Source organism: Pinus tabuliformis, chromosome 7 (assembly GCF_031772625.1).
Source record: "Pinus tabuliformis cultivar Carrire ecotype Pingquan chromosome 7, CPIR1, whole genome shotgun sequence".
Classification (NCBI taxonomy): domain Eukaryota; kingdom Viridiplantae; phylum Streptophyta; class Pinopsida; order Pinales; family Pinaceae; genus Pinus; species Pinus tabuliformis.
In genome coordinates this window covers 1,935,975,760-1,936,002,412 of record NC_142293.1, presented here as the reverse complement: position 1 = coordinate 1,936,002,412, position 26,653 = coordinate 1,935,975,760, and positions in this window count along the sequence as shown.

Below are 26,653 nucleotides of genomic sequence, written 5' to 3'. Positions count from 1 at the left end.
TCCAATGACATTGCTCAACACCATTATATCTAGATCAATATGCGAGATAATCTAGTGGATTATGTATGTGCAAGGAAACGTGAGATACCTGCATGCAATCTGATACAAGCTATACTTGTGTATGTTGACATAGACACTACGGTCCTCTAGATTCTCCTCGAAGGTGCCTGAAAATATGTCATTGATGTCCTGCCATTTCATCTTGATTTCTTTTTCTATGAACAATTTAGTGTCTTCATAGATGGGTAAGCTCATAGACACTTGCTTGACCACATCTTCAGTTTCCCTCTCAACGGTGTCCTTTGACCTTGCTCTCTTGGAAGCCATTATACTTGTACTACTGAGAGACTGATGAACACCTATGATACCTAGAGATAGAGAAACACTCATGGCAAGAAAACCGCCAGTTGCAAACCAAAAGAAACTTGAGGACTGATGTGCAACACACCCGGGTGACTGACTAGAAGGTTTTCACAATTTTCACCAAGAGGCTAGGATAATAACTGTCGAAACTACACAGAACACAGTCTGAACTGTCAGTGGGCTTACTGACTATTGAAACTATGAAGAGAATAGTCCAGCTTGGGAATGAAACTGTAAAATGTGTAGTTTTAGTCAGCATGAGTACAACCCGGTAAAACTACATTGCGCAATTCTGAGGGCCAATGGGGCATTGCCTCTTGGAATTCTATAGAGAAAGCATGGGAGGTCAATGTGAGGTAATCTTTGCGCAATTCTTGAGAGGAATGCAAAGCATTCACTCTAAGAAATGCGCAGTGCAAGCCAAGCAAGGCAAGGTTTGGGCCAAGGTAGCCCAAACCTGCCAACGGGCAATTGAAAACATGTAAATACTGAATGAATGTGTGAACCTGTGTGCAAACATGAGTGAATGAACAAGCATACAATCAGTGAGTGCAGGATTCAGTAAACATGAAAACAAGTAAGTGTGTGAAGCGAGTCACTGCAACGACGACCATCAGTGCATAAACAATATCATGCATGCGACAACAGTGAGATGTAATGGAAAGCTTGAAACAATGCTTCTACAAGCTTACATGCGTTAAAAAAACAACAAGCTTTCAACAAAACCAAGTAATCAACACTCACACAAACCGAAATACAAAAAGAGACATAAAAGGAGTAAAATACATGAAAAGCGGATTTACCCGGAAAAAGTTGAGTTGAGTGTGCTGAATGCTCCTAGATGCGATGGGGCATGCTAGAGCTCCAAGATCAAAGTGAAGAATGAGCTCTAAAGCATCGAATAAATAGCTTTGATAGGATCGAGGTTTATGACGCGCATGCCACAAATCTAGGAAAAAGTGACATTTGGCAGGAGGTTTCTAAAATGGTTTTTGCGTGTAACCCCCAACTGTTAGAAATAGATCCCTAAAATATAGGGATGATTTTTTCTTTTTTCTTTTTTCTTTTTTACTTTTTGGGAAAAAGCATCCCATGCATGCAATGTAATATTTCTCAGTCCTGGAGGGAACCAGTCAACTTGGGAGCACATGCAACAGACTTCAAGCCCTGGAGTGATTTCTATGCAGTTTCTGGGCTGAGTGGCTTTGGCTGCCCCTTAGGCTCTATGCAATTTCTAGACTGAAGCCAAGGTGACCAACCAGATCTGTGTAAATTTTGAGAGCAAGCCCAGTTATGGGTTGCTCTGTGCAATTTTCAGAGGGAAGGTTGCCTGCTTTCTCTGCACATTTCTGGAGAGCAGCAGGCTGCCCCAATGCTCTGCACAATTCTAGAGAGCAAGGTTGGTTTGCCTCCAATTTTGTGCAATTCTACAAGTGAGCACTACATTCGGATAATGAGAAAGTCACGGGATGTCAGCTTGCGAGTGAAAGGAAAACAAGCTAGAAAACACAAGCTGATAAGCCACAAAAACTCAACTGAAGCATAAGTATCTATCAGTGCAAGACATGCTGCTAAGGATGGTTTGTAGGGAGGCTCCAAAAGAAAGCTAAGGCAAACTTTTAGAGGAGTGTTGTAGCTGCTACAACACTTGGTGACACACTGGTAGAACTCCAGCTCTCTGAATGGACCTTGTTTTGTGAAAATCAAGTCTAACTCCTCCAGAAGCATTATTCGATTCTCTGATCATCATGGTTTCCACACTATCTTGATTGAAAGATGTAGCACCTTCCATGCTCTTGATCGGTTAGCACACATTCCAAGCCAAGTCAACTTAGTTGTTTCGATTGGGGATGAGGGGTATATTGGTGCACAAGTAATATGACTGTCAGAGTTTAAGTTTCATCTCTGGTGTTGCTCTGCTGCCAACAGGCCTGGACAGTACCCCAATGGAGTCATGCAGGAACACAAGCATCACTCCGCTACCAGCGAGCCTAGTCAGTACCCTAGTGAAATTATTTACATCACCTCTCTGTGCAAGAAGCCTTTCTCTTCTTTCAACTTTTTATTTTTAAAATTTTTCACATTTTCATTTTTTTTTCATTTTTCAAGAACTGTGCATATGCACTTATTTATTTCAGAGGTGGAAGAGGGATCCCAAATTATTGAGAGCAGAAGAGGTTGTTCCTCCAGAGAAATATGTTATGTATACCTCTGACATACTTGTTAAGGTTTTCCCCCTCACCTTACTCTACTTGATTGAGCTGACAAGGGTTAACCCAAAAATAAATGACTATAGTATTTGGTACTAGTTAGAGCACAAGCGTTGTGTTTTCTCCAAGATTTGCTTCGAACATAGCATATTTTCCATTTGTGTATCATTGAATGAAGACAACAAGTTTTGCATAAAGAGAGAGGACAACAGATAACCAAGTGTTGGTAGTTGTACAAGTCCTCTTGTACTTTACCCTCCTTATCTTTAGAGTCATACACGATTTCATGCGAAACTAACCTACAGACGTAAACAAGAAAACAAAACAATAAAGAAAAGAGCAGAAGAAAATGCTTAAGAAAAGTAGGCAAGAAAGCAAACAAACAAACGACGCAAGAAAGAAAACATGCATGCAAGCAAACAAAACATAAATCAAAAACTACTCCTACTACTAAGCTAACAGTGCATGGTTCTGATCACATGAAGTGATATTTCTAATGCAGCCACTGACGCATTGGTTGACCCATGTTGGTGAAGGCATGGTTCACAAACAACATAGTCACGTGAACCAAAAAACATGAAAGATATAACAATGAATACTAACACACTCCGAGTTTAAATGCGTCCACAGAAAAGAAAAAAGTGAAAGCACACGACATGCACCCTGTGGACTTACCATGGTGTTGTGACACACTGCATGCAGATGATAAGCATATGCACTCTCTTGACTGTGACAGACAAGCAAACATGAGAAAAAGAGACAACTTACATCTTGCAAGTGTGCTTGCTGTATATGATTCCTCCAATGCATGAGTGATGGGATCATGTGATTTAGGTGGAGGAAGTGAAACCAATGTGTTAGATTGATCGCTAATGTATACAGATGAGTGATGAGGAGCCTTGGGTAGTTCAATAATTTCCTGATCGGAAGCAAAACCATCCTTAGGATAGCAAGGGCCTAACATAACCATCAGCTCGGGCTGAACTACCTCGATAACCTGTGGGGTTTTGACTTCATCGATGGATAGATCATCATAAACAGGTGGCTTTGAAAGATCAACAATGATTGAATCAACATCGTGATTGAATATGGGAGTAAATAGATCACGACAGCTATGATAAAAAAAATCAATGAGTTCATCGACATCCTCATGGTTTGATGAATCATATAGAGGGGTAGATGAGAAGAAAGAATGTTCACCCTCTGAGTTTCTGAAAAAAGCAGATGAAAAATAAAGTAGATTTTCAATGAATATTTTGTCCTCTCTGTTGTCAAATGATGGACTGACATCAGGTGTAATTTGCAAATGATTGAAAGTATATGCAACAGTGGATGGATTTACACAAGGAAAATCAGAGATAGTATAATCATCAAAGATGTCAAGAAAAAGCAGAGGAGGCGCAAACAAAAGGAGGTCATCCTTCGCCGTGGGATGATGCTCAGATCCCTAGTCATAGACATCATAAATGACATCACAGGTTGGTTGTGCAACATCAACTCTGTCAATATCTTGATCCTCGCTCACAACATGTGTAAATTCTGAAACAGAAGAACCTAAGACAGTGCAATCTAAAGGATCAGCAGAATGCGGAGACGGAGGTTGAGGTAACAAGTGCATATGACAACCCATGGGCTTCCTAACCAAATCTTCGCAAAAATTGAGAGTACTGGGGGTGGAAGCATGTACCAGCTGAATAAATGTGTGTGCATGCTCTCCCACATCACTCTACGGGGGTGGAGTTGTTTGATGAGGGGAAGGTGGACAATCACTTGTGATAGTGACGGTGTCCGCTTGTGATTGCGTAGCCCCATCACCGAAGTATGTTGAGCGGGGTTGAACTTTTTCTTCACTTTGGGACAGATTGATTTGTGACAACAATATTCAAATCTATCCATAAGATATTGGAATTTCATCTGACCTTTCGGAGCTTCAAACATGAGTAGATGGAAGTGCTTCCAAAAATCCATAGGCGATTCATGCGAGGCCTTCCATTGTTTTAACATTTTTTTGTTAAGAGGTTCAGGATCAAAATGACAGAAAACAAATTTGATTAGATCATTGAATTGCTTAAATGAGTGCACACAATTGTGAGGCAGGTTGTGGCACCATCATTCTGGGGATTCGCAAAGTGTGTATGCAAGTAGCATGCTGACCTCTACTTCATGAAAATATTCGTCATTCGCCAAGAATGTAAGGAAGTAATTTAAGTGCTTAGGAAAGGCCACTTCGCCTGCACCATCATACGTGATTTCAGACAAGTGATCAAAAAAGTCCTTCTTGACTTTAAAGGGATGTGCATTGGACAAACATCGTGGAGGGTTAACTACATCAATATCCATGACAGATGTTCAAAGATTTAAAATAGGATATGAGGACTCAACTTGTCATTTGTCACTCCTAGCGCCAAAAATGTTGACGGTGTTGGACCGGCCAAAATGTAAGGAGATCTCCTCGATAAGAAGTTCCAACTAGAACTTAAACTGTTTGGAGTAGGAGTCCCAACAGTGGGTAGTATGGTATCTCCTTGACTGTGGTTGCGCACAGAGGTAAGTAAGATGTCCTTGTTGGAAGCAAGGGTGTGACCTTGTAGCAAGTCAAGGAAGGTGCATGAAAGGCTCTAACACATGGAAGGGGGAATGAGTGTGCCCCTTAGAATCTTGTGATAGCACGCAGCTTGAAAGGGAACACATGAGTAGAAAGACATCACAGGATGGAAAGAAGGATAGCCGACGATCCAAAGTGATGGGTTATACCAACAACATGCTTCAATAAGATTCATACAAACACATACAGAATAGTCCATACATACATGCGTAAATTACAGCTACATACATCATTAGAGTAACCAGGATAGCCGAACTACAATAATAACATATGCATGAAACATGATGGATCTGTTATATTAAAAGTGAAAGAGCCAATGATACATACAACCATGATAACCACTAGCCCTGATAGTGGAACATTACAATCACTATCGCCTACTCCTATGTACTAGCTCTGCATTGTGGAGAAGACAAGGCCCATTACAATACACTCCAAGCTTTCTCTAAGTTATACCTATAGGAAGCTTGGCTCCCAAAATCTTGTACAATGAGTTATGAGGTTCTATTTATAGCAAAGGGTGGGGTGACCCTTGACATTCCCCTTTGTGTCTCTTCAACTACCCTCATGACTCTTCAAATTACACATGATTGTTACATTCTACTATTGACATTTGGTCTTTCACTTTACAACATGTTTACAATACAATCTACACATGTACACATGTGAGACAAAAATGGGCTTGAGTAAGCCATGCAAGGCATCACTAAGACTCAGATAGATGTGGGAAGACTAACTCTTCGACATCCCTCTCAATGATCGATGGTGGCGAACTGATGCCAATCTTGGTAGTCAATTATTGTGTCTGCGTACACTATGGTGACATCCTTCTGAAAGCGAACTCTTGCTTTCGTTGCATCCGGGTACACTGATTTGGAACCTATGTCCAACTCGTCAGATAGCATGCGCATCATGGTCTTGAGTGTAGCTGGACCACCAACACACTGATGCATAGTGTCTGTGCTCATCTGCAAGTCTACGTTGGTGGCTATGCACATCAACTAATCAAAGTACATGTCCAGCTCCAGTCAGACTTGGTTCTTTGTCTTTGCCTCGGTGAGTGTGCCAATGGATGGGACCACATGTGTGCACACAATGCCATCCATGCTCCTGAACACTCATGCATGTTAGGCCTATAAGCTGGTGATGAGCTGTGGGAGTCCCTCATAGTTCCAGATCTGACTCTGGATGTGTGCCTTCAACTCCGCTACCTTTGGCTTCATCATCTTTGGCAAGTGCAATGGGGCTCCCTTGTATGTCTGACAAGAAGCTTGCTCTCCTAGCATGACACTGCTTCCAATAGTTGAGATGGAAAACTTACTAATGCACGGTGATGAACCTAAAGTACAACTTCTGCATGAATGTCTCGAGAGACGATACTTTATCAAGTATCACTTTCCCCAACTCTGCTCTAGCAGATGTTGTAACTTTCTCTTCTCCCTGCTTGGCTGCTTGTAACTCCTTAGCCATGCACTCGTTCTTAGCTATCGAGAATCTAACACTCGAGCTAGTGGCTTTGGCATATTCCTTGGTAGCATCGTCCAATGTGGCTGGATGCTTGCGCACATCTGAAACGATCACTCCTTCTTCAAACTACGCAAGACATACATGGACATTCGGAGTTGCAACTCTACATTATTGCACAACTTTGTGTTGTGAATCATCAAAAGATATGTTGTGCACATCCAATTACGAATTCTCTTGAAGGATTTTAGTGTCTCCTTGATCGCTTGGGACTTGCTATACTCCAAGATTTGGTGAAGCCGGTGGGGTGACCTCTTAGTTTTGAGGAATGAGGTCAATATCCTGATCTAACTCTGGATGAACCACATCTATGTCCATCTGCTCTAGCATCTATTCAATCTCCTGAGAAAAGTCCCGCTCCTGCGACTGCTCACCCTGTCTGCTATGTGCCAACTTATCGGATGAGTTAAACACTTGTATGGCTAGAGTTTCATCAGTTTGGGCATGTTTCACCTCCTGTTGTTCCTGTTCTTGTTACACTTCCTTCTCTTTTCTGCGAAGCTCTTGTTCTTCCCTTAATTGTTGCTTCAACTCTTGCAAATCCTTTTCTGATTCCTCCAACTTCTTCTTCTCCCTCTGTCTTTGTGCGATCCTCCTATCGCGCTATCGCCTTTTTGCCTCAATATCCAAATATACTATTAACACAAGTGGATCTTCTTCAAACTTGTAGCTTTGCTCCGCCTTTGCATTGTCGACAACCTCCCTGTTGCCTTTGTCAAGCGTAGGTCTGCTGCCCTCTTCTACTACTGATGATGCTGCTCTCTGAGATGTTACTTCCTTTTGCACTACTAAAGACTCTACAACTATCCTAACTAGTTCATTGAGCCTTGAGAAGTTATAGCAGTATTTCCAAGGGTCTTCCTTAGGATAATGACATGCCCCGTGGATCCAAGGATGATACACTTTCGCACAGTGGTCCTTCATTAAGAAATGCGAGTCATATGGATTGAAACTTCTAATGCCAAAGGTGAGCCTCTTGAATTCCTCTATCTCGACATCAACATGCTTGAGATTATGAATCTCATACAACCCGATCCGTAAAGGAAGAGCGAGCCAAGGTGCCTTCTTCTTCCTATGCAGTCTCGTTGACAACCCTGTCAAGATGTGATATGTGACTTCTTGCATGACCAGCTTATCCATGGAAAACTTTGGAAAAACATGCGGAGCCTCATTCATGTTGTACATCTGGATGCAGGTGCCAAGGGATGAGGCATACCAATCTACTATGTCAACCCATGCCTCCATCACTGTCTGCAACATGCAAGGTGGATCCTGCTCAAAGATCATCCTATACAACGGGGTGGAAAAGTGGTCTCATAGGTGTATTATAAATCCACGAAAGTTGCATTTGGAGAACAACTTGCAGTAGGTGTGCACAGAGGTTTATGAAGGTGACCATGCCCAACCCAAGCCTAGGAACTGTTGATAGGCATAAATTGTATCAAGTATGTAAGAGACATGAAATTTTTTTCTTGCTGACCCTTGGTTAGATGTCGAGCTTCTGTTAATTGTCCCTTCAATTGGAGAGCTAACATGTTGGACCAACTGAAAACTCTTCCCTCATTTGCTAGCTGATCCAACACAATCACCCAACTCTGCAGGAATGTTTCCGTACTTTCTTGTCCGTATAAGTGACATGCAAAGATGACCAAGAGTTGATAAGCCTTCTGTAGTATCCTTGTCTTTTACACCTGGTTGGGCATTATCCTGAACTTATTTGGCTCTTTCACCTAGCTCTTCAAGATGTCTCTTGAGTTTGCAATGCTGCTGGCCCTAATGAAGGGTGCATTCACTGTGACCACTGACTGCGGTAAGTGATACATCACCTGAAAGTGCTATGCCCTGAAGGTAGAAAGTTCTATTCCACTAACACTACTCAAAACCATTGTCTCTAGATCAGTATGCGAGACAATCCAGTGGATCATGTCCATACATGGAAACGTGGGATACCTGCATGCAATCTGGTACAAGCTAGACTTGTGTATGTTGACATAGAATCTGCGGTCCTCTAGCTTCTCCTCGAAGGTGTCTAAAAAGAAGTCATTGATGTCCTTCCATTTCATCTTGGTTTCCTTGTCTATGAACAACTTAGTGTCTTCATAGATGGACAAGCTCATAGACACTTGCACAATGGCATCTCCAGTTGCACTCTCAATAGTGTCCTTTGACCCTGATCTCTTGGAAGCCATTGTACCTGTACTGTAGAGATACTGTTGAACACTTATGATACCTAGAGACATAGCAACACTCATGGCAAGCAAACCGTCAGTTGAAAACCAAAAGCAACTTGAGGACTAACATGAAAGACACCTAGCTGACTGACTGGAAGATTTGCGCAATTTTCACCAGGAGCCTGGGAGACTGACTGCCAGAACTACACAGAACAAAGTCTGGACTGTCAGTGGGCTAACTGACTACTGAAACTGTGCAGAGCATAGTCCATCTTGGCCTGTTGAGGACTAAAATTGCACAATGCGTAGTTTCATTCAGCATGACTGTAACCTGGTAACATTGCATTGCGCAATTCCGGGGACCAACGGTGCACTGCCCCTCAGAATTGCATAGAGAAAGCCTGGGAGGCTAGTCTGAGGCAAGCTCTACATAATTCCTGGGAGGAAGGTGGAGCCTTCACTCTTAGAAATGTGCAGTGCAAGCTGGGCAAGGCAAGGTTTGGGCCAAGGCAGCCCAAACCCACCGACGGGCAACTAAAAACATGTAAAGATTGAATGTATGTGTGAAGTTGGGTGCAAACATGAGTGAATGAAAATACATGAAATCAGTAAGTGTAGGATTTAGTAAACGGGAAAACATGTAAGTGTGTGAAGCGAGTCACCGCAATGACGACCGTCAGTGCATAAACAATGTCATGCATGCGACAACAGTGGGATGCAATGGAAAAATCAAAACAATGCTTCTACAAGCTAACATGCATTAAAACAAGAGAAAGCATTCAACAAAACCAAGCAAACATCACTCACACAAACTAAAATACAAAAAGAGACAGAAAAGTAGCAAAATACATGAAAAGCAGACTTACTAAGTTGCCAAAGCTCCAAGATCAAAGTGGAGAATGGGTTCTGAAGCATTGAATAAATAGTTTTGATAGGATTGATGGTTATGACACACATTCACAAATCTAGGAAAAAGCAACACTTGGTGGGAGGTTTCTAAAATAACTTTTGCATGTAACCCCCGGGTGCTAAAAATAAATCCCTAAAATCTAGGGATGCTTTTTTCTTTTTTCTTTATGATTTTTCGGGAAAAAGGAGCCCATGCATGCAAAGCAAGATTGCTTGGTCCCAGAGGGAACTGGTCAACTTGGGAGCACATGCAACAGACTGCAAGCCCTGGAGTGACTTTTGCGCAGTTTTTGGGCTAAGTGGCTCTAGCTGGCCCTGAGGCTCTATGCAAGTTTTAGACTGAAGTTAAGGCTATCAGCCAGATCTGCACAAATTTTCAGAGCAAGCCTAGTGATGGGCTGCTACACACAATTTTTAGAGGGAAGGTTGTCTGCTTTCTCTACGCATTTCTGGAGAGTAGCAGGCTGCCTTGATGTTCTGTGCAATTCTAGAGAGAAAGGCTAGTTTCCCTCCACTTCTGTGGAATTTTGCAAGTGACCACAACAATCTGAATAATGACCAAGTCACGAGATGTCAGCTTCCGGATGGAAGGAAAACGAGCTAGCAAACACAAGCTTATAAGCCAAAAAATCTCAACTGAAGCATAAGTACATGTCAGTGCAAGACACGCTGCTAAGGATGGTTGTGTTATACAGAATTTATACCTACGGATAAGTACATCTTCTCTAAGTGGGTAGTTACACTTAGAACAACATAAGTAAATATGTTTAACCTTTTCCTACAATAGACAGATAAGATAAAGGAACCTACTTGTGATCCTTTGATTCCTTTGATCTTCTTTGAATTGCTCCTGTCGCTCCCACTCAAAATGAATTCGTTCAATTGGTACCTATCAACATAAATAAAAGATGAAAACAATCAAAGCATATGATATATCTACTGTAAACAAATGGAACTGACAATATGTGAACATACATTCATCATAGGCATAGAGAAAAGTATTGGAAAAGGAACAAACAACTTTATTGATTAAAAGAAGGAGAAGTTACACCCAATTTGGTTTGATCCCATGTCACCGATCTAGCTTAGTCGAAACCCTCATCACACCAATAACACATCAATCCAGTAGTATAACATTACTTGACAATGATTTCAAGTCTCAAACCAACAATATTTCTCTATAATATCCAAGTTCTAGCCTCCAGATCACTATGATGAGTGGTCAATTTATAGGGAAATGCAAGTGGTTTTGTCATAAATAGGGCATTGGATGGTTTTCCATAATTGGATAGTTAGTTTCCATGGAGAAAGGGATGAGAGGATAGAGGGTTAAATGATCCATAGCCTATCCAAAATCGAGCTCATAGGATGAGATAAGAGTTGGGCATCCTTCTAGAATGCTCTAGAATCAAGGAATATTCCCAGAATCCTATGTCAATTTCGCTCATCCTCGCCCAGCGTAGGCTAAAGTGGGCCTAAGTGCTATGCAACGCAGGTCTAAATGGGCCTACTTTCTATGCATAGCAGTTTCCCTTGACCAAGTCTGCATTGGTGTCCTAAAGAGGCATTTCAACAGGGTTTCAAACTAGGAAAGTTTCATGGATGAAAACATTCAATATGATGACTTGTCTAGGGTATGTAGGAACTGAAATTAGGGTTTCATGAGCCCTATTTGTACTAATCTGATCGTCGGGAGTGATGTGCCCAAATAGACCTGTAACAACTTCCCCCTAAAGCATGAAGTCAAAAATGATAATGTTGAGTGATATGCTTTATGATGTGATGAGGAGGATCTGAAGCGGATGGTGACCTGCATTAATTACAATACATAATATCATGATATCTTTGAATTTTTCATGAATTGCTAAGGGAAGGCATACCCATACTCAACATATAAACTTTTCATTACATGTTCATAAATCAAATAGTCGTCTTTAGATATAGACCCATGATAGGATGACCATCTATGTAAAGCCATCGTACAAATGATTTAGTACTCTCCTGAAATTGCAGCTCAGATGGATGAAACTAGATCCGGGGTCTTCTATCTTTTCCAATCCTTCGCTCAAGTACGATTCTAACCATGTGAAAATGTGATCTGAAGTTGAACATGGGAAGACCCAGTCCAATTACCAGCCAATGATGTAAGTTGTTAACAGATGCGAGAGAAATCACCGATAATGATAATGATTCTCAAGGTACTACAATACATTCTGCATGGTGTGAATAGATGTTTTGAAGTTGAACACCATACAAATTCTTTCGGTCAAAGGCTTGTGATTTCAACTTGTTTCCGGAAGCGAGAAACTTGCCGTTGATGTATGCAAGCCTCAAGGTACTGGAAGGGTGTTTCTAAGTCAACTTCCTAGATAATGTGTTGATGTCAACAAGAAGCGACTCATCACAGGAGGGCCTTGATGTATCCCCCATCAACGACATGAAACGAGTGTAATTATTTTGAAGACAGAATGTGACTGATGACACAATGTTCAGGAATGGCAGTCATGAAAATGAAGGTTTATGAGTATTGCAAAGGATGAAGTTTACTGAGTGACTTCTCTTGAACATGTTGACGACACTAAATGAATTGGAAACATTGACCCAAAACCAAATTGATGGATGGTGTGATAGACCATAGGTATGATAATCATCAAGCAGATAACCCAACCCAAATAGCCACAAAGATGAAGTGAAAGTGTCATGTTTAAGAGCGACTTCCTACCATAAAGTGATTTATCCCTTTTCCCATTTTCCCGAGTCATTGCTGACGAGTACCTCTTTATTTTTTTAAACAATCTTGAGGAGGATAACATATGATTGTAGTATAATTCCACCCTTTACGTGAATCCATTACTATGTGATGTTTTAACGAGTCTAGCGAAGGTGAAACTCGGTCTCATCATGATGGACAAGTTTGTCCATATTTGATGTTTTAACAAGTTTAACGACAATGAGAACTCGGTCTTTTTCATGTTTAGATAGTTTGAAAAGGGACAAAAAGTAAACTCCACAAGTTCCTTTTCATAAATTTGTCTCTCAAGTCCAAAAAAGCATAAAATAATACAAGAGAGAACCTATTGAACATGTTTGATCAACATATTCCTTTTCGTAAGTAATCTATCTCAGTCTGGAAAAGGGTTAAACTTATACTGAATAGATGTCATTTCCAATCCATTTACGAGCTGAAAAGGACAAGCGCTTGATGATCTTTTCATATTTCGAGAGTTTGAAAAGACCTTAAAGAGTACTCCAAGGGGTTTCTTTTTTCGATGTTTAACAAAGCCTGAAAAAGAGATAAAAGTATGCTCTGTGGTCAGAAGTACATTTTATGATCATGCAAGTCAAATTCACTATGTCAGCTGTAAACTTGCTCAAAGAACCACCAAATGGATTAAACATACCTGTTTCATTGGTAAAAATAGGTAAAAACTATAGTTTATTCATTTAATGAATATGAAATAACCATAAAACAAGAATTTACCAAGTCATTTTACCATTTGACATTTACCATTCAGTTTTGTGCTTTGAACCAGTTTTTACCTCAAACTTTAGCAGCTGATCGCGGGAGCTTCTGTGGATCATTCTTTGTGCCACCAGGACCAGGTAGGAGATCTACCTCTTCTCTTTCATTTAAGGTCATTCTTTTTCAATTTCAGGCAAAATTTTTAGGGTTTTGGGGTCCCTAGGGTAAATATACCATGCCCTGGGATCAACGCACCCCAATGCATCGAAAACTGCCCTGCAGTGCAGTCAAGCAGAAGGGGAACTGCTCTGCAGCGCACTGTCTCAAGACCAGGGGTGCGCTGGGTGAAGTTTAGAAATTTGTTTCATCATTTCTACCCAAAATCTCTTTAGTTTTTTGCATGAAATGGATCCTAACTAAGCCTATGGTGTGATTTCAGACTTTGATCAGATCAGAATGGCTATCACTTGGCATGAAAGAGAACATGAAGAATATGATATGGTTGCCCTAAATGATCCTGGTACTATTGAGGCCCTCAGAGATTGTGGGTTACTCAAATATTTCAGGTTATCTGGGATGAGGCAACAGTTAGAACTATTGTAGTTCTTGGTTCATTCATGGGATCCAGCGAAACAAGTTTTTCACATAGGGGACAAAGTGCTTCCTATATTGATCGATGATATTTACTTTCTCACGGGATTTGCGAGATGTGGTGCCCCTTTTTCTCTTTCAGGTTCTTCCCATGGGGGTGAATAAGTGAGGGACTACATTTGACAATTCTTTCGGCCAGGTACACAACCTAGCAAAGATGGAAAGATAAACATCAAGGATGTTCGTGATATGCCCTTGCGAACAATCCTCTTTACTATCGTAAAGTTGTTGGGTAGCACGACAATTCATGTTGCGAATAGATCATACATGCAGTATGCACTCGAGTGTCTCGAGCCAACTATGTTCAACTGGTGTGAGGTAGTATTCTCTTTGATGAAAGACAAGCTGACTAAAGTATAGAGCAGTAAGACAAAAAATTTCAGCTATGGATCGATCTTAATCGCTTTTACTTTGGAGAGAATTCCATTGATGCAACCTCAGCATGTGACACTGAGTTTAGCTGGTCCTAGAGATCCACGAATGTAGAGATGGGTAGAGTTGATGGCTAGACATGCTGGTCAGTCATCAATCTCATTTTCTACCGCATTCTTCAGTTGGCTCCATCGACAACATATTGTCATCGAGGAGGATCCATATGCAGGGATGGATTTTCGTGGAGATCCAAATTTGAGATTACTAGTGGGTGCTCAATGGGGTGTTATAGGTAAATTGTTTTGACCATGTATTTTTTTTTTTTTTGAGTTTTTAAATGTTTTTGTTTTTTTTTTCTATTTCCAAGACTAAACTAAAAATGTCCTCATGTATATAGATATTGACACTGTTCAACCAATGGGTCATCAACAGGAGGTGGATGAACCAGTGACGAGAAATGTTGGAAAAGAAGTTCTCCAGGATTTGGATCTGATTGAGACACTGGCGAAGTTGCAGGATCATACAAACGAGTTAACTCTCGGTATACCTGATGTTCAGATTGAGGAGCTACCGATGAGACTACAACGCCATACTATTAGTGTACCTAGCCATTGGATGAGGATATTGCGCATGATAGCTGAGGAAGTGAGCTGTTATCATGAGAATCATTAGATCTACTTAGGATCATTTACTGTATGCATTTTTATATTTTGAGGTCAGATGACCAACATGTCTTGGACACAAATTTTTGTAAAAACCTTGAACATCTATCTATTTTACTTTTAGTGTTTTTGTATGGTTATGTGTAATCTTATTCAACTGTTGATGTGAATTGAAAATTTACTCTTTACATATGTCGTAAATATCTGTTTAACACATAATTCGCTAAAGAATCAGTCAATGTGTTAAAGTTTCTAGAAATGTGTTGATATTGAATGTAATCAAAATTTTGTTCCAAGAGACGAAGTCTAAGGAAAATATGATAAATAGTTAGATTTCGGATAGTATAAACATTCATAAGTTGTAGTACGACAAGTTGTGAGTCTAGCCTAATGATGATTTGGTGAATGTCAAATGAAATGGCATCAGAGAGGAGTTCGATCAATGCGCTATACTTAGTGATATTATTCGTAGAAAGGTCGATACGAATCCCTTGAAAACTCACTATCTCGCCACTTGGAGCAAATAGGGCCAATGCTACAGAAGATAGGTTCTACGTACTACGACTAGCACCATCGGCATAACCAAAAAATGGTTCCAAAGATTTTGACATCTCAAACAAATGCAAAGCGGATTACTAACCACTTAAAAAATCTAAAAGTCACGCTGTGACACACACATGCAATCAAAGCATATATACAATGTTTTTACTATGCACAATCAAGCATAGTAACGTTTAAGATACAACCCGTTTCAGGGCTGCGACAATGGAATTCCATCATAATCAACCAACTCGTGAGCGTCGTTTTCCAAAACACGCTTGACAATGTAGGGGCCCATCCATAGTGGTTCAAATTTTCCTTCTCCTAATTTATCGGCGTCCTAATCATAAATAAAGACCAGGTCTCCTTCTGAGAATATGCGAGGCTTGACATTTTGGTCATATTGCACCTTAATTCGTTTCTTATGTGCTTCGTTGGCCAATGTGGCTTCATGATGTGTTTCATCTAGATCAATGAGTTCTAAGAAACATGCTTCCTCATCATAAGTGTTAGGTAACAAGTCAATTGCGAGTTTTAGTGATGAAATTTCACATTGTATTGGCAAGATTGCCTCCAGACCATACACCAATTGGAAAGGTGTGAATCTAGTTGCATTTCTTATCGAGGTTCGGTAAGCCCACAAAGTTGAGTACATGATCAAATGCCAGTTTTGTTTGTGAACTCCTATCATTTGTTGAAGCATTCACTTAAGGATTTTGTTGATGGTTTCAACTTGTCCATTAGCCTGTGGATAATAAGGAGTAGAACTATCATGTGAAAGTCCTAACTTGGCAGTTAATTTAGTCATCATGTGATTGCGAAAATGTGAACCATGATTTGTAACTATGGCTGGTGGTACACCAAACCATGCAACCACATGGTTGAAGAAAAAAAGTGTAGTTGTCTCACCACTGTTATTTAATGTAGGCATCGCCTCGGCCCATTTCGTAAAATAGTCAATGACGACAATAATATACCCATGACCCCCAGCCGAGTGAGGGTTACATGTCATGAAATCAATGCCTCATTTTGCAACTAGTCCAACAACGACGACAAGATGTAGTGGTGCAGGTGGTAATCGAGTTTTACGATAAAAAATCTATCATGCATGAAAAATTCTGATAGAAGTAATGCAATCGTTAAATATGGTAGGCAAGAAGTAACCAAAACGAAGAATCTTTTGTGCGGTAGCATAACCAGATAAATGTCCACCACAAGCACCAGAATGGAAATCATTTAGAACTTTCTCGGCTTCCTCATGTGTGAAGCACCATCGTAAAATTGTATTGATATCATGACGGTAAAGGGTGTCGCTAATGATCAGGTAACCTTTGGCTTGATATCGAATACGTCGTTGTTGCTAGTGAGAGGTATCGGGCTAGAAAGTTTGGGTTTGGAGATAGATGATTATATCTCCATACCACGGGTCAGATGACGAGATCAAAAACAAAGACTCATCCGGAATTGATGGTTCCGTTGTTGAGTCGATGGCGGTAGAGGGAAGGTCGCAAAGAAGCTCGACAAAAACTAGATATTTCTTTAACTTGGATTTGATGAATTCCAAATCAAATTCTTGCAAAATGACGATCCATTTTGAATATTTTCCCCCCAGCAATTAACGTGACAAGATGTATGTCATAGGGTTGCAATCCGAAATGACAGTGGTCTTTCGGAGCAGGATATAATGGCGAAATCTCTGTATAACTTGAACGGTAGACAAAGCTAGCTTCTCAACATAAGAATACTTAACTTCCATATCATTGAGATGACAACTCAAATAATAGATTGGATGTTCAATCCCATCTTATTCATGGACTAAAACCATTGCAATGGTTGTATCTGCAGCGGCGAGATACAAGAAATAATCGTTCTGATAATTAGGGGATACATTAGTGATGCTCAGATCAGGGTACCTTTGAGAGCATCAAAGGAATCTTACGCAACCTAGTCCTAATGGAAGGGAATTCCATTTTTCAAAAGATATGTGAATCCTTTAGTCATTTTGGCATAGTTGGGAATGAATCTCCTTAGAAAGTTAGCCTTCCCTTGGAGTCTCTGTAACTCAAGTAAGTTGGAAGATGGAGGTAGATCAAGAATTTCCTTAACCTTAAAGGGGTTGAGTCAAATTCCTTATTTAGACATTACGAAACCAAGCAAATGATCAGAACCAACACAAAACACATATTTATGTGGATTGAGTCAAATTTTGTAGTGTCAGCACCGTAAAAAGATGCCTCTCAAATGTTGCGGGTGATCAACCCGTTTTGTGAATGAGAAGGTAAATCATCTAGATAGGGTTGAACAATGTGTTTGATGTCATGGAAGGCATAATTCATTGCCATCTGAAAAGTTTCCCCAACGTTCTTCAAAGGAAAAGGGAGTTTCCTATATGCAAATGTGCCCCAAGGACAAACAAAGGAAGTTTTATATTGATCTTCTAGGCAGATATTGATCTAATTATAGCCAGAAAATCCATCCTGTTACACTAAAAAATGTCACCATGGCTATATACGGTTAGTATGACTCTATCAACAGTCATGCTATCCTCCTGGTCAAGTCTTGTGCCTCTGCTTTCCATGTCAAACTCCAAAAAGAGAGAAATTCCTTGTAAATGTGTTTATCTCTGGGTACGCAGGATCTCTCAGCCTTACCTGCGGATACGCACCTAATGTTCACAAAAGCTGCGTACTTGTACGCTCTGTATGTAAAGGGGCAGGTGCGTACCCCTGTAAAGGTCAAAATGCGCAAGTTTCATCTTTAAAAAGTTACTTGTGGTCATTTCTAGAGCATTCTAGAAGGTTGTTCGACGTGTATTGAGCGCCTCCAGATGGTTCATGTACCCCTATGAAAGAGGAACTTATCCCATCAAGAGGGGAGCTATCCCATCCAAAGAGGGACTTATCCCATTGATGGTGGACCTGATTAACTTCCTCTTGAGCACTATAAATACAGGCATTGGGCCAGAAGGAGGGGAGGTTGAAAGCTAAACATTTCTAAGGGTAGATGCTGCTGGAATTAGGACTCCCATTTAGAAGCTTGTGAGGAGAGATTCCCATCCTTACTTGTTCCATTTGGAAGTGGGTGAGCTTTGTCAAAGTAAAGGAGAACTCTTGATGGACCCTAGGAGGGACTTGGACAACACCAAGGCTCAGGTTGTAATTGTTCCTTCTGTTACCTCTTAATGCAAATAAACTTATTTTTCTCAACAGATTGTTATTCATGGTTTGTTTCATATACTCCTTGGTCAATATGATGGATATGTATTGTTTTATGAGTTTATCAGGTGCTATTTAATCTTTTGGCTTGTTAGTGAATGCAGGTTTCGAAGAGAAGGAGGAGCTCATCCGGATCGGCGAGACTGGACTACTACGAAGTGTTGGACTAAAGGTATGTTAAAGATCCCCTGATTACTTGTATTTGCAATGCATGTTTAGAGAAAGGTAGTGTTTATTTGTCTTGTTTGTCACTAGAGAGTCTTAGGCTCCTATGGAGGTTGGTTGTGTCCGCACTATCAACTCTTTCCGCCTGACAAAATGGCGACTTCGTCGAATCATGTGATGACGTACCACCTTGGTGTGCTTCAAATTCTATCTCGGATGATTCGATCCGCTTACGTCTTTTCCAGCGTACACTCATTGGTCTTTCGGCCAAGTGGTATATTGAGTTACCTCGGTCCTCTTTTTACAGTTTTATCCAGCTAGCTACCTCGTTCTTAACTCACTTTCAGTTGCCGGTCAGATACGATAACGGCACGAAATTATTAACTTCACTAAAACAATCGACGTCCACGTATATTTCTGATCACATTCATGAGTGGAGACGTCGAAGAAGGTTAGTGAAAGTTTTTATTCCGGACCAGATCTTAGCTGAATGGTTTGTCAAATCATTATTACCGAAGATTACTGAAGATGTAGCTAAGGCCGGAGTAGTTACTGAGGAGCAAGTCATTGCTCAAGCGCAGTACCTAGACTTAGTTTACACTCATCAGGTACGTTACACGAGAAGATCCCAGATCTTCCAAAATCGAATCAAATTTCTGCTGCTCCTTCAGGATCTCATGCCGCTGATGGTATGATTGGTACAGTGAATACAAAGAGCAAGAAGAAATCTTCCAAGGATTCTTCTACTCCTATAATCACCCTGCCTGATTCCCCGACAGGAGAGTCTTCTCCTGAAATTTATGCCGATATTCACGCTATGGAGTCATCTACGGCCAAATCAAAAAACGGTGGAAAGAAGAAGGGTAAGAAGAAGGCTAAAGCAGACAAGGCTTCGAAGGAGAAAACAGAAAAGTCGGAAACCAATGACGAAAAGTGCAAACCTCGATATCCTTGTCTTATTTGTGAAGAGGATCATTTTACAAGAGATTGCCCTCATCGGGCCGCGGTTGTGAAAATAGTCAAAGGTTCTCCCACTCCTGCTGTATTGCAAGATCCATTTCCAAAGCAGGAGAGTAAGATGATAGGTTCTTCCTCGAATGCCAGTGAAGAACCCATTTTGATGATGTCTCATGTGAGGATTGCGACTTGATCGCAAGATTATGGTAGTAAGAATCTTGTTGATGGTAAGGAAGCAGAATCTTCTCATTCTATTCCATCAACCTCAGCTCCCGGTTCCGATCCACTACAGATCGAGAAACCTAACCCGGAATTAGTAATCAAACCGCCCGCCAAGGGTGTACTTCGAAGGTCTGCTTTCAATCCACATGCAAGAGCAGCCCAAAATTACAACATTGTTGAGGACTTAGTTGTTTCACCCTCAGCAATGTCGGCTTTAGAAGTGCTGCAATCATGCCCAGCACAACAAAATTACTTTTGTCGGCTATCGGAGCTGTTGATGTTCAGGACCCGAACCTAATAATCTTCGATCTAGAAAATAGTACACCGCACTTACCCCATCAAATGGCTTTCCAGATCCCAGTGATAGTCAAAGGCAGGCCTATTCATCGGACCGTAATTGATGAGGGAGCTTCCACGTGTATTATGTCGATTCAGTGTTGGAGATCGCTTGGTTCTCCTTCGTTGAACCAATCCCCGACCATCCTTAAGGCCTTTGATGGCCGTGGGTTCCGTCCGTTTGGTATTCTTCAGGAATTGCCTATAGGGGTAGAAGGCAAAACCGTTAGTCTGGAGGTGGAGGTGGTTGATGCCCCTCTAGACTACAACCTTCTTTTGGGTCGAAGTTGGTCATATGCTATGACAACGGTCATTTCATCGGTCTTCAGAGTAATCAAGTTTCCATATAATGGCAAGATCGTGACAATTGATCAGCTGACATACTTTTCATCCGACCCAGCCTCTTCAGAGAGTATCCAGCATGTCGGTAAAACGATAATCCCTTATAGGGACATTGGCGTAGGTTTAGTTAAAGATTCTGATTTACTGGGAACTTTTCCTTTTCCTCCAATCAACGCAGACCCTTCATTCGCATCCATTCATATGATTACATCAGACACCATTATTTACGACGATCCTTGGATTGTCCCATCTGAATTTGAGATAGACTCATTCGGTGATTCTATGCCTTTGAGTCCATATGAAATTGCTTATGAAGCCGTCGTGTCTTTTACCGACCCGTGTTCAACCCAAATCGACCAAATGAATGTGGTCAGTGAGGAATCACTTTTCACATCAACCTCAGAACGGATAACGTTTCCCGAATTCGTGTCATCTGACGAGCAACTTCGTGAAATCCTGAGTGTAGACGATCTACCATGGGAAGATCTCCATCATAGATCTTCGTTTTTACCTGAGGGCGATGCCTCTGAAAATGATTTTTCATCTATCTTTACCACTGAATATGTCAAAGACGCTCAGAGTCCAACGAAACATCCTGATTCAGAGTTGAATTTAGGGAGTGTTTCTCGAACTATTCCCATTGACATTTCAGTGAAGCCCGGAATTGTTGAGAACATTCATATAGGTGCCTCGTGTACAGAAGAAGAAATTCAAACTTACAAGGCCCTATTCCAAGAATTCCGCGATGTGTTTGCCTGGTCTTACGAATAAATGCCAGGAATCGATCCCGCCATTGTGGTTCATGAAATCAAGACCTACCCGGACGCTAAACCCGTCCGGCAACGGTTGCGTCAGATTCACACTAGAAAAGCGGCTGCGATTAAAGCAGAAGTCGAAAAGCTGTTGAAAGCAGGTTTCATTTATCTGATCCCGTTAACGGATTGGGTATCGAATATTGTTCCGGTTAACAAGAAGCAAGGAACAATAAGAATCTGTATCGACTATAGGGATATAAATCGAGCTTGTCCAAAGGAAAACTATCCTACGCCCTATATCGATCAAATAATTGATGATTGTGCCGGAAGTGAAATGTTTTCCTTTATGGATGGTTTTTCGGGCTATAATCAAATCAATATTCTACCTGCCGATCAACCGAAAACGGCATTCATTTGTCCATGGGGGACATTTGCTTATTGCAAATTACCTTTTGGGCTTAAGAATGCTGGAGCCACTTTTCAACGGGCCATGTCTTACACATTTCATGACATCAAGCACATTGTGCAACCGTACCTCGATGATTTGCCTGCTCATTCTTTACATCGAGCTGATCACCTTGTCCATTTACGAGAAATCTTTATGAGGTGTAGGCATTATCGTATTCGGTTGAATCCGCACAAGTGTGGATTCTGTATAGAAGCGGGTCGATTGCTGGGATTTGTTGTTTCAAAAGCCGGCATTCGCGTCGATCCCTCGAAGGTCGAAGCTATCATCAAATTGCCTCCTCCTTCGAGTTTGCGCCAACTCCAAAGTTTGCAGGGGAAAGCAAACTTTTTACGCTGATTCATTCCAAACTACGCCGAGGTCACTAAGGGTTTTACCCGGTTGTTGAAACAGAACGCTCAATTCTTTTAGGACGAGATTGCTCAACAATCTTTTGATGCGCTCAAGCACGCGTTGACCCATGCACCGTTGCTGCATCCTCCCAACTACAACCATGACTATTTCTTATACCTCGCAGCTTCGCATTCCACTATTGGAATGGTGTTAGTCCAGGAAGACGAACTCGGAACGGAACATGTGATATATTATCTTAGTAGGACGTTAAATCCCACTGAGCTAAAATATTCGCATGTGGAGAAATTGGCCCTGGCAGCCATTCAAGCTGTCCAGTGTTTTCGTCACTACATTCTTCTCCGCAAGACTACAGTTATTTCGGATTGCAACCCTATGATTTATATTTTGACTAGACAACTGCTAGGGGGCAAATCGTGATCCTGCAAGAGTTCGATTTGGAGTTCGAGAAGTCCAAGTCTAAGAAATCCTTAGTTTTTGCGGAATTGATGTGTGATTTCCCGCGTGCTGACACAGAGACTGTGGCAGAGGAGTCCATTGCGGACGAATCTTTGTTTCTTATCAGTACTTTAGATCCGTGGTATGGGGATATAATCATCTATCTCCAAACCCAAACCTTTCGGCCTGAAGCTTCAAAGTCAGAGCGTCGAAAAATTCGGTTTCAGTCCCAGCAATACAAAATTATTGGAGATACTCTTTATCGCCGGGGGGCAGACTTGGTTTTTCGAAGTTGTTTAACTCACGAAGAGGCTGAGAGGGTTTTGAATGACTGCCACTCTGGAGCGTGTGGCGGTCATATGTCTGGGTATGCCACAGCTCAGAAGGTGTTGCGTGCTGGCTATTTCTGGCCGTCTATGTTTAAAGATTATATCATTGCGGTCCGAAAATGCCACAACTGTCAAGTGTTTGATCGCAAGATGCGCGCACCACCTGCTCCTCTCCACCCTATAATTGCCGTTGGTCCTTTTGCCAAATGGGGTATCGATTTTATTACTTGTAACCCTCACTCGGCCGGGGGGCATGCGTATATCATCCTCGCGGTTGATTATTTTACTAAATGGGCCGAGTCGATGCCTACATTCGATGCAAGTGGCAAAACAGCTGCAGTTTTCGTATTCAATCACATTATAACTAGGTTTGGTGTCCCGCAAGCGATCATCACTGACCATGGGAGCCATTTTCGAAACATCATGATGACCGAGCTTACAAGCCAGCTTGGTTTGCGCCACGATAGCTCTACTCCTTATTATCCGCAAGCCAACGATTTGGTTGAGTCTATCAACAAATTTCTCGTTATCATGATCCGACGAATCATTGGTATTCATCGGTCGAATTGGCATAACATGTTATTTTCAGTGCTATGGGCATACCGAACTTCAGTAAAAACTTCAACAGGGTTCACTCCTTTCCAACTAGTTTATGGCTTGGAAGCTGTGTTGCCCATTGAATGCGAAATCCCATCACTTCAAATGGCTGTCGAACTACTTCCAGCTACCTCCGAAGAGGAGAAGCGTTTATTATACTTAGCTCAATTAGATGAGACTCGACGTGATGCTGCATTGGCAATCGAGACTCACACGAAGCGAATGAAAGCTCAGTATGATAGAAATGTGACCCCTCGAAGTTTCTCAGAGGGAGACCTAGTGCTATTATATGATCAAGCTAACGATAAGCTAGGTGCTGGAAAATTCGTCCCTATGTGGCATGGGCCCTACATTGTCAAGCGAAAGCTAGCAAAAGGGGCCTATGAGCTGGTTGATTTTGACGGGGACTCTTTGGGTAAACCCAGAAATGGACTTTACCTAAAGAGGTATTACGCTTAAATGATGGGTATGGAGAATTTTTAGTTAGGTTAGGTTTTCTTTCTAGCTAGTGTGGTTGTTAGTTTAGACAGTGTGCTTAGCGTAGAAAGTGTGTTTCTCGTCGTTATTTTGGCTTATCTTGGTTTTACTCTTGATATTGCAGATGTCGATGCCTCTCCAAACATACATTGGATTCACTGATGGTGCTTGTCGTAGTACACGGAATATCTCTTCTGCAGCTTGGGTTATCTATTCGCCCTCTGACGAGTTAGTTTCTATGCATGGGGTGAGCCTCGGTCAAACAACGAACAACATTGTAGAATACAGTGTAGTGGTTGAATTATTATCTGAATCTATTTCATTTGGAATTCGACGTTTCATAGTGAGGTTGGATTCTGAACTCGTTGTATTACAGCTTAATAGAGTATATGCCATTAGAAATCCTGTGTTATTAAGATTGTTTTTGAGAGTGCGTCTCTTGGAACGTGAATTTGATTACATTGAATATCAGCATATTCCAAGGTCTCTAAATACATTAGCAGATGCAATAGCTTCTCGAATGTTAGACAGACATTTGCGATAACCATACATGTAAATTTAAAAACGTTTCATCACACATGTTTAACAAGATAAGCCGGTAATAATGATATATATATAGATAGGAGTGTGTCAAAAAATATACATCATCTTCGATCATAGGTTGAAAAACACCTTACGATCGGCAAAAATGATAAGTACAAAAAACCAAAAATGTCACATGCGTCTACAAAGTGACCATCCAATCACTGGTGGTGCTCCTTATACGACATCACTGCACGGCCTACCCTACACAAGAACCTCCTTAAAGGTCCAGGGACTGCGACTACATAGCGCTGAAGTCTGATAGGAATATCATCTATGGTAGTCTCAGGTATATCCACCGTTAGACGCTCTAGATCCTGCTCCAACTTAGCTAGTGTCTCTGCAGCCACGTCCTGTGGGGCCGGTACCGGTGCAACTGGATGTCTCCTCTTGAAAGGCCGGAGGTTGGCTGGGCACTGTGGACCAACATCTGCATTTTGAAAATTTTTACTGTCAGTTTTGAGACGATATATATAAAAAACAAAAAAAATAGATAAATTAAAAACTTGTGAAAAATAAAGTACCTCTGTCGTCCCATTGTTCTCCCTGTGGAAGAACCATGTCCGGATCACCTCGAAAATCTACTCCGGCATACGGAAAGTCCTGGATCGCAAAAACCCGGTCCTCTAACTAGTGAAAATAACCAGCAGGGAATCGAACTACTGCCACTCCCTCGTCAGGATGCCGAGCCATCACCGTAACCCATCGTATCAACTTTGGCTCCCGAGGACCCAAAATATCAACAGTGAGATGTTGAGGGATCAGCATCGAAACTCTCTCTAAGGCAAAGCTCACACCTAGAGGTCCATATCCAAAGGTCTTTAGTTGTCCGTTCTTTGCCCTAGTCAGTTGGCCCTTCATATTGGCCGACACAGCATCGCACCAGTTGAAGATGGTGCCTCGGAAACAGTCAATCGCCATCCGCATTTGGGACCCGGTGGCGATATGTAAAGCGGCTGCGCCGCAGAGTCTGGTAACCGTGAAAGCTATCACCATGAGTTCACGCCGGGAGATGTATTTGATTTCTATCCCTTTGTCATGGTTTTGATTGTTGCACCACTCTGCCCGGAGACTAGCAAGGGATTGGCCACCCGGCCTGGTCCCGGATAGAGAGAGTTGCTCGCCCCTATTTGGCAAGCCAGTGAGAAAGTATATGTCAGAGGGCTCTATCTCGAGCTGGTGCCCTCCGATGTAAAAGCATTGCTCCTGAACGTTCCATCTCTCAACCAGCCACTCCAAGAATCTCACCTGAGCCCTCATGCCAGGTATGGCCCAGTATTTGTATAGTCCGCATGCTTTTAGGGCATCAATGGAAGGTTGATGATTTATTGCGGCCAAATCAACGTCCTCGTGTTCTCTTTCTCTCCAATCCAGCATGGTGAGTGCCCTACACACCAAGAAACAATGATTAGAATTCATTTAGCAAAATTTGAATGGTTGAATTTGGGGTTTGGGGTTTGAAAATCCGCCTTTCGCGGGGTACGCACCCCGCGTTTAGAGTACAGAGCGGCGGTACGCAGCTGGCCTGAAGGTGGGCTGCGTACCCCGACCATTTTCCTATGTAGGAAAAGGTCGGGGTACGCAGGTCACCCATGGGGCACCTGCGTACCCCGAAAAGCGGCCTTTAAAACCTAAAACCCCCTAAAAAATCAAACTAAAGCCTAAAATGAAATTTTAATCGGATGAAATTGAAGAGGAGGATGTTGTGAAATACCTGGAAGAGACGGCGTTCGATTCTGACGGTCGGATTCTCCGCAATGTCCACGGGAAGTTTCTTGCCAAAAGCCCTTTTCTCGACCTCAACAGTAAAATGGTAAAAATGACATGGTAAAAAGTCTTTTTATAGGTTTTTTGGATGAATGAATGCTAGGTTTGTTTATTTTTCACCATGGAAGGATATTTTTCGATGTATTTTTGCCTATCTTAAACAGGTATGAGTAATGTGTCGTTT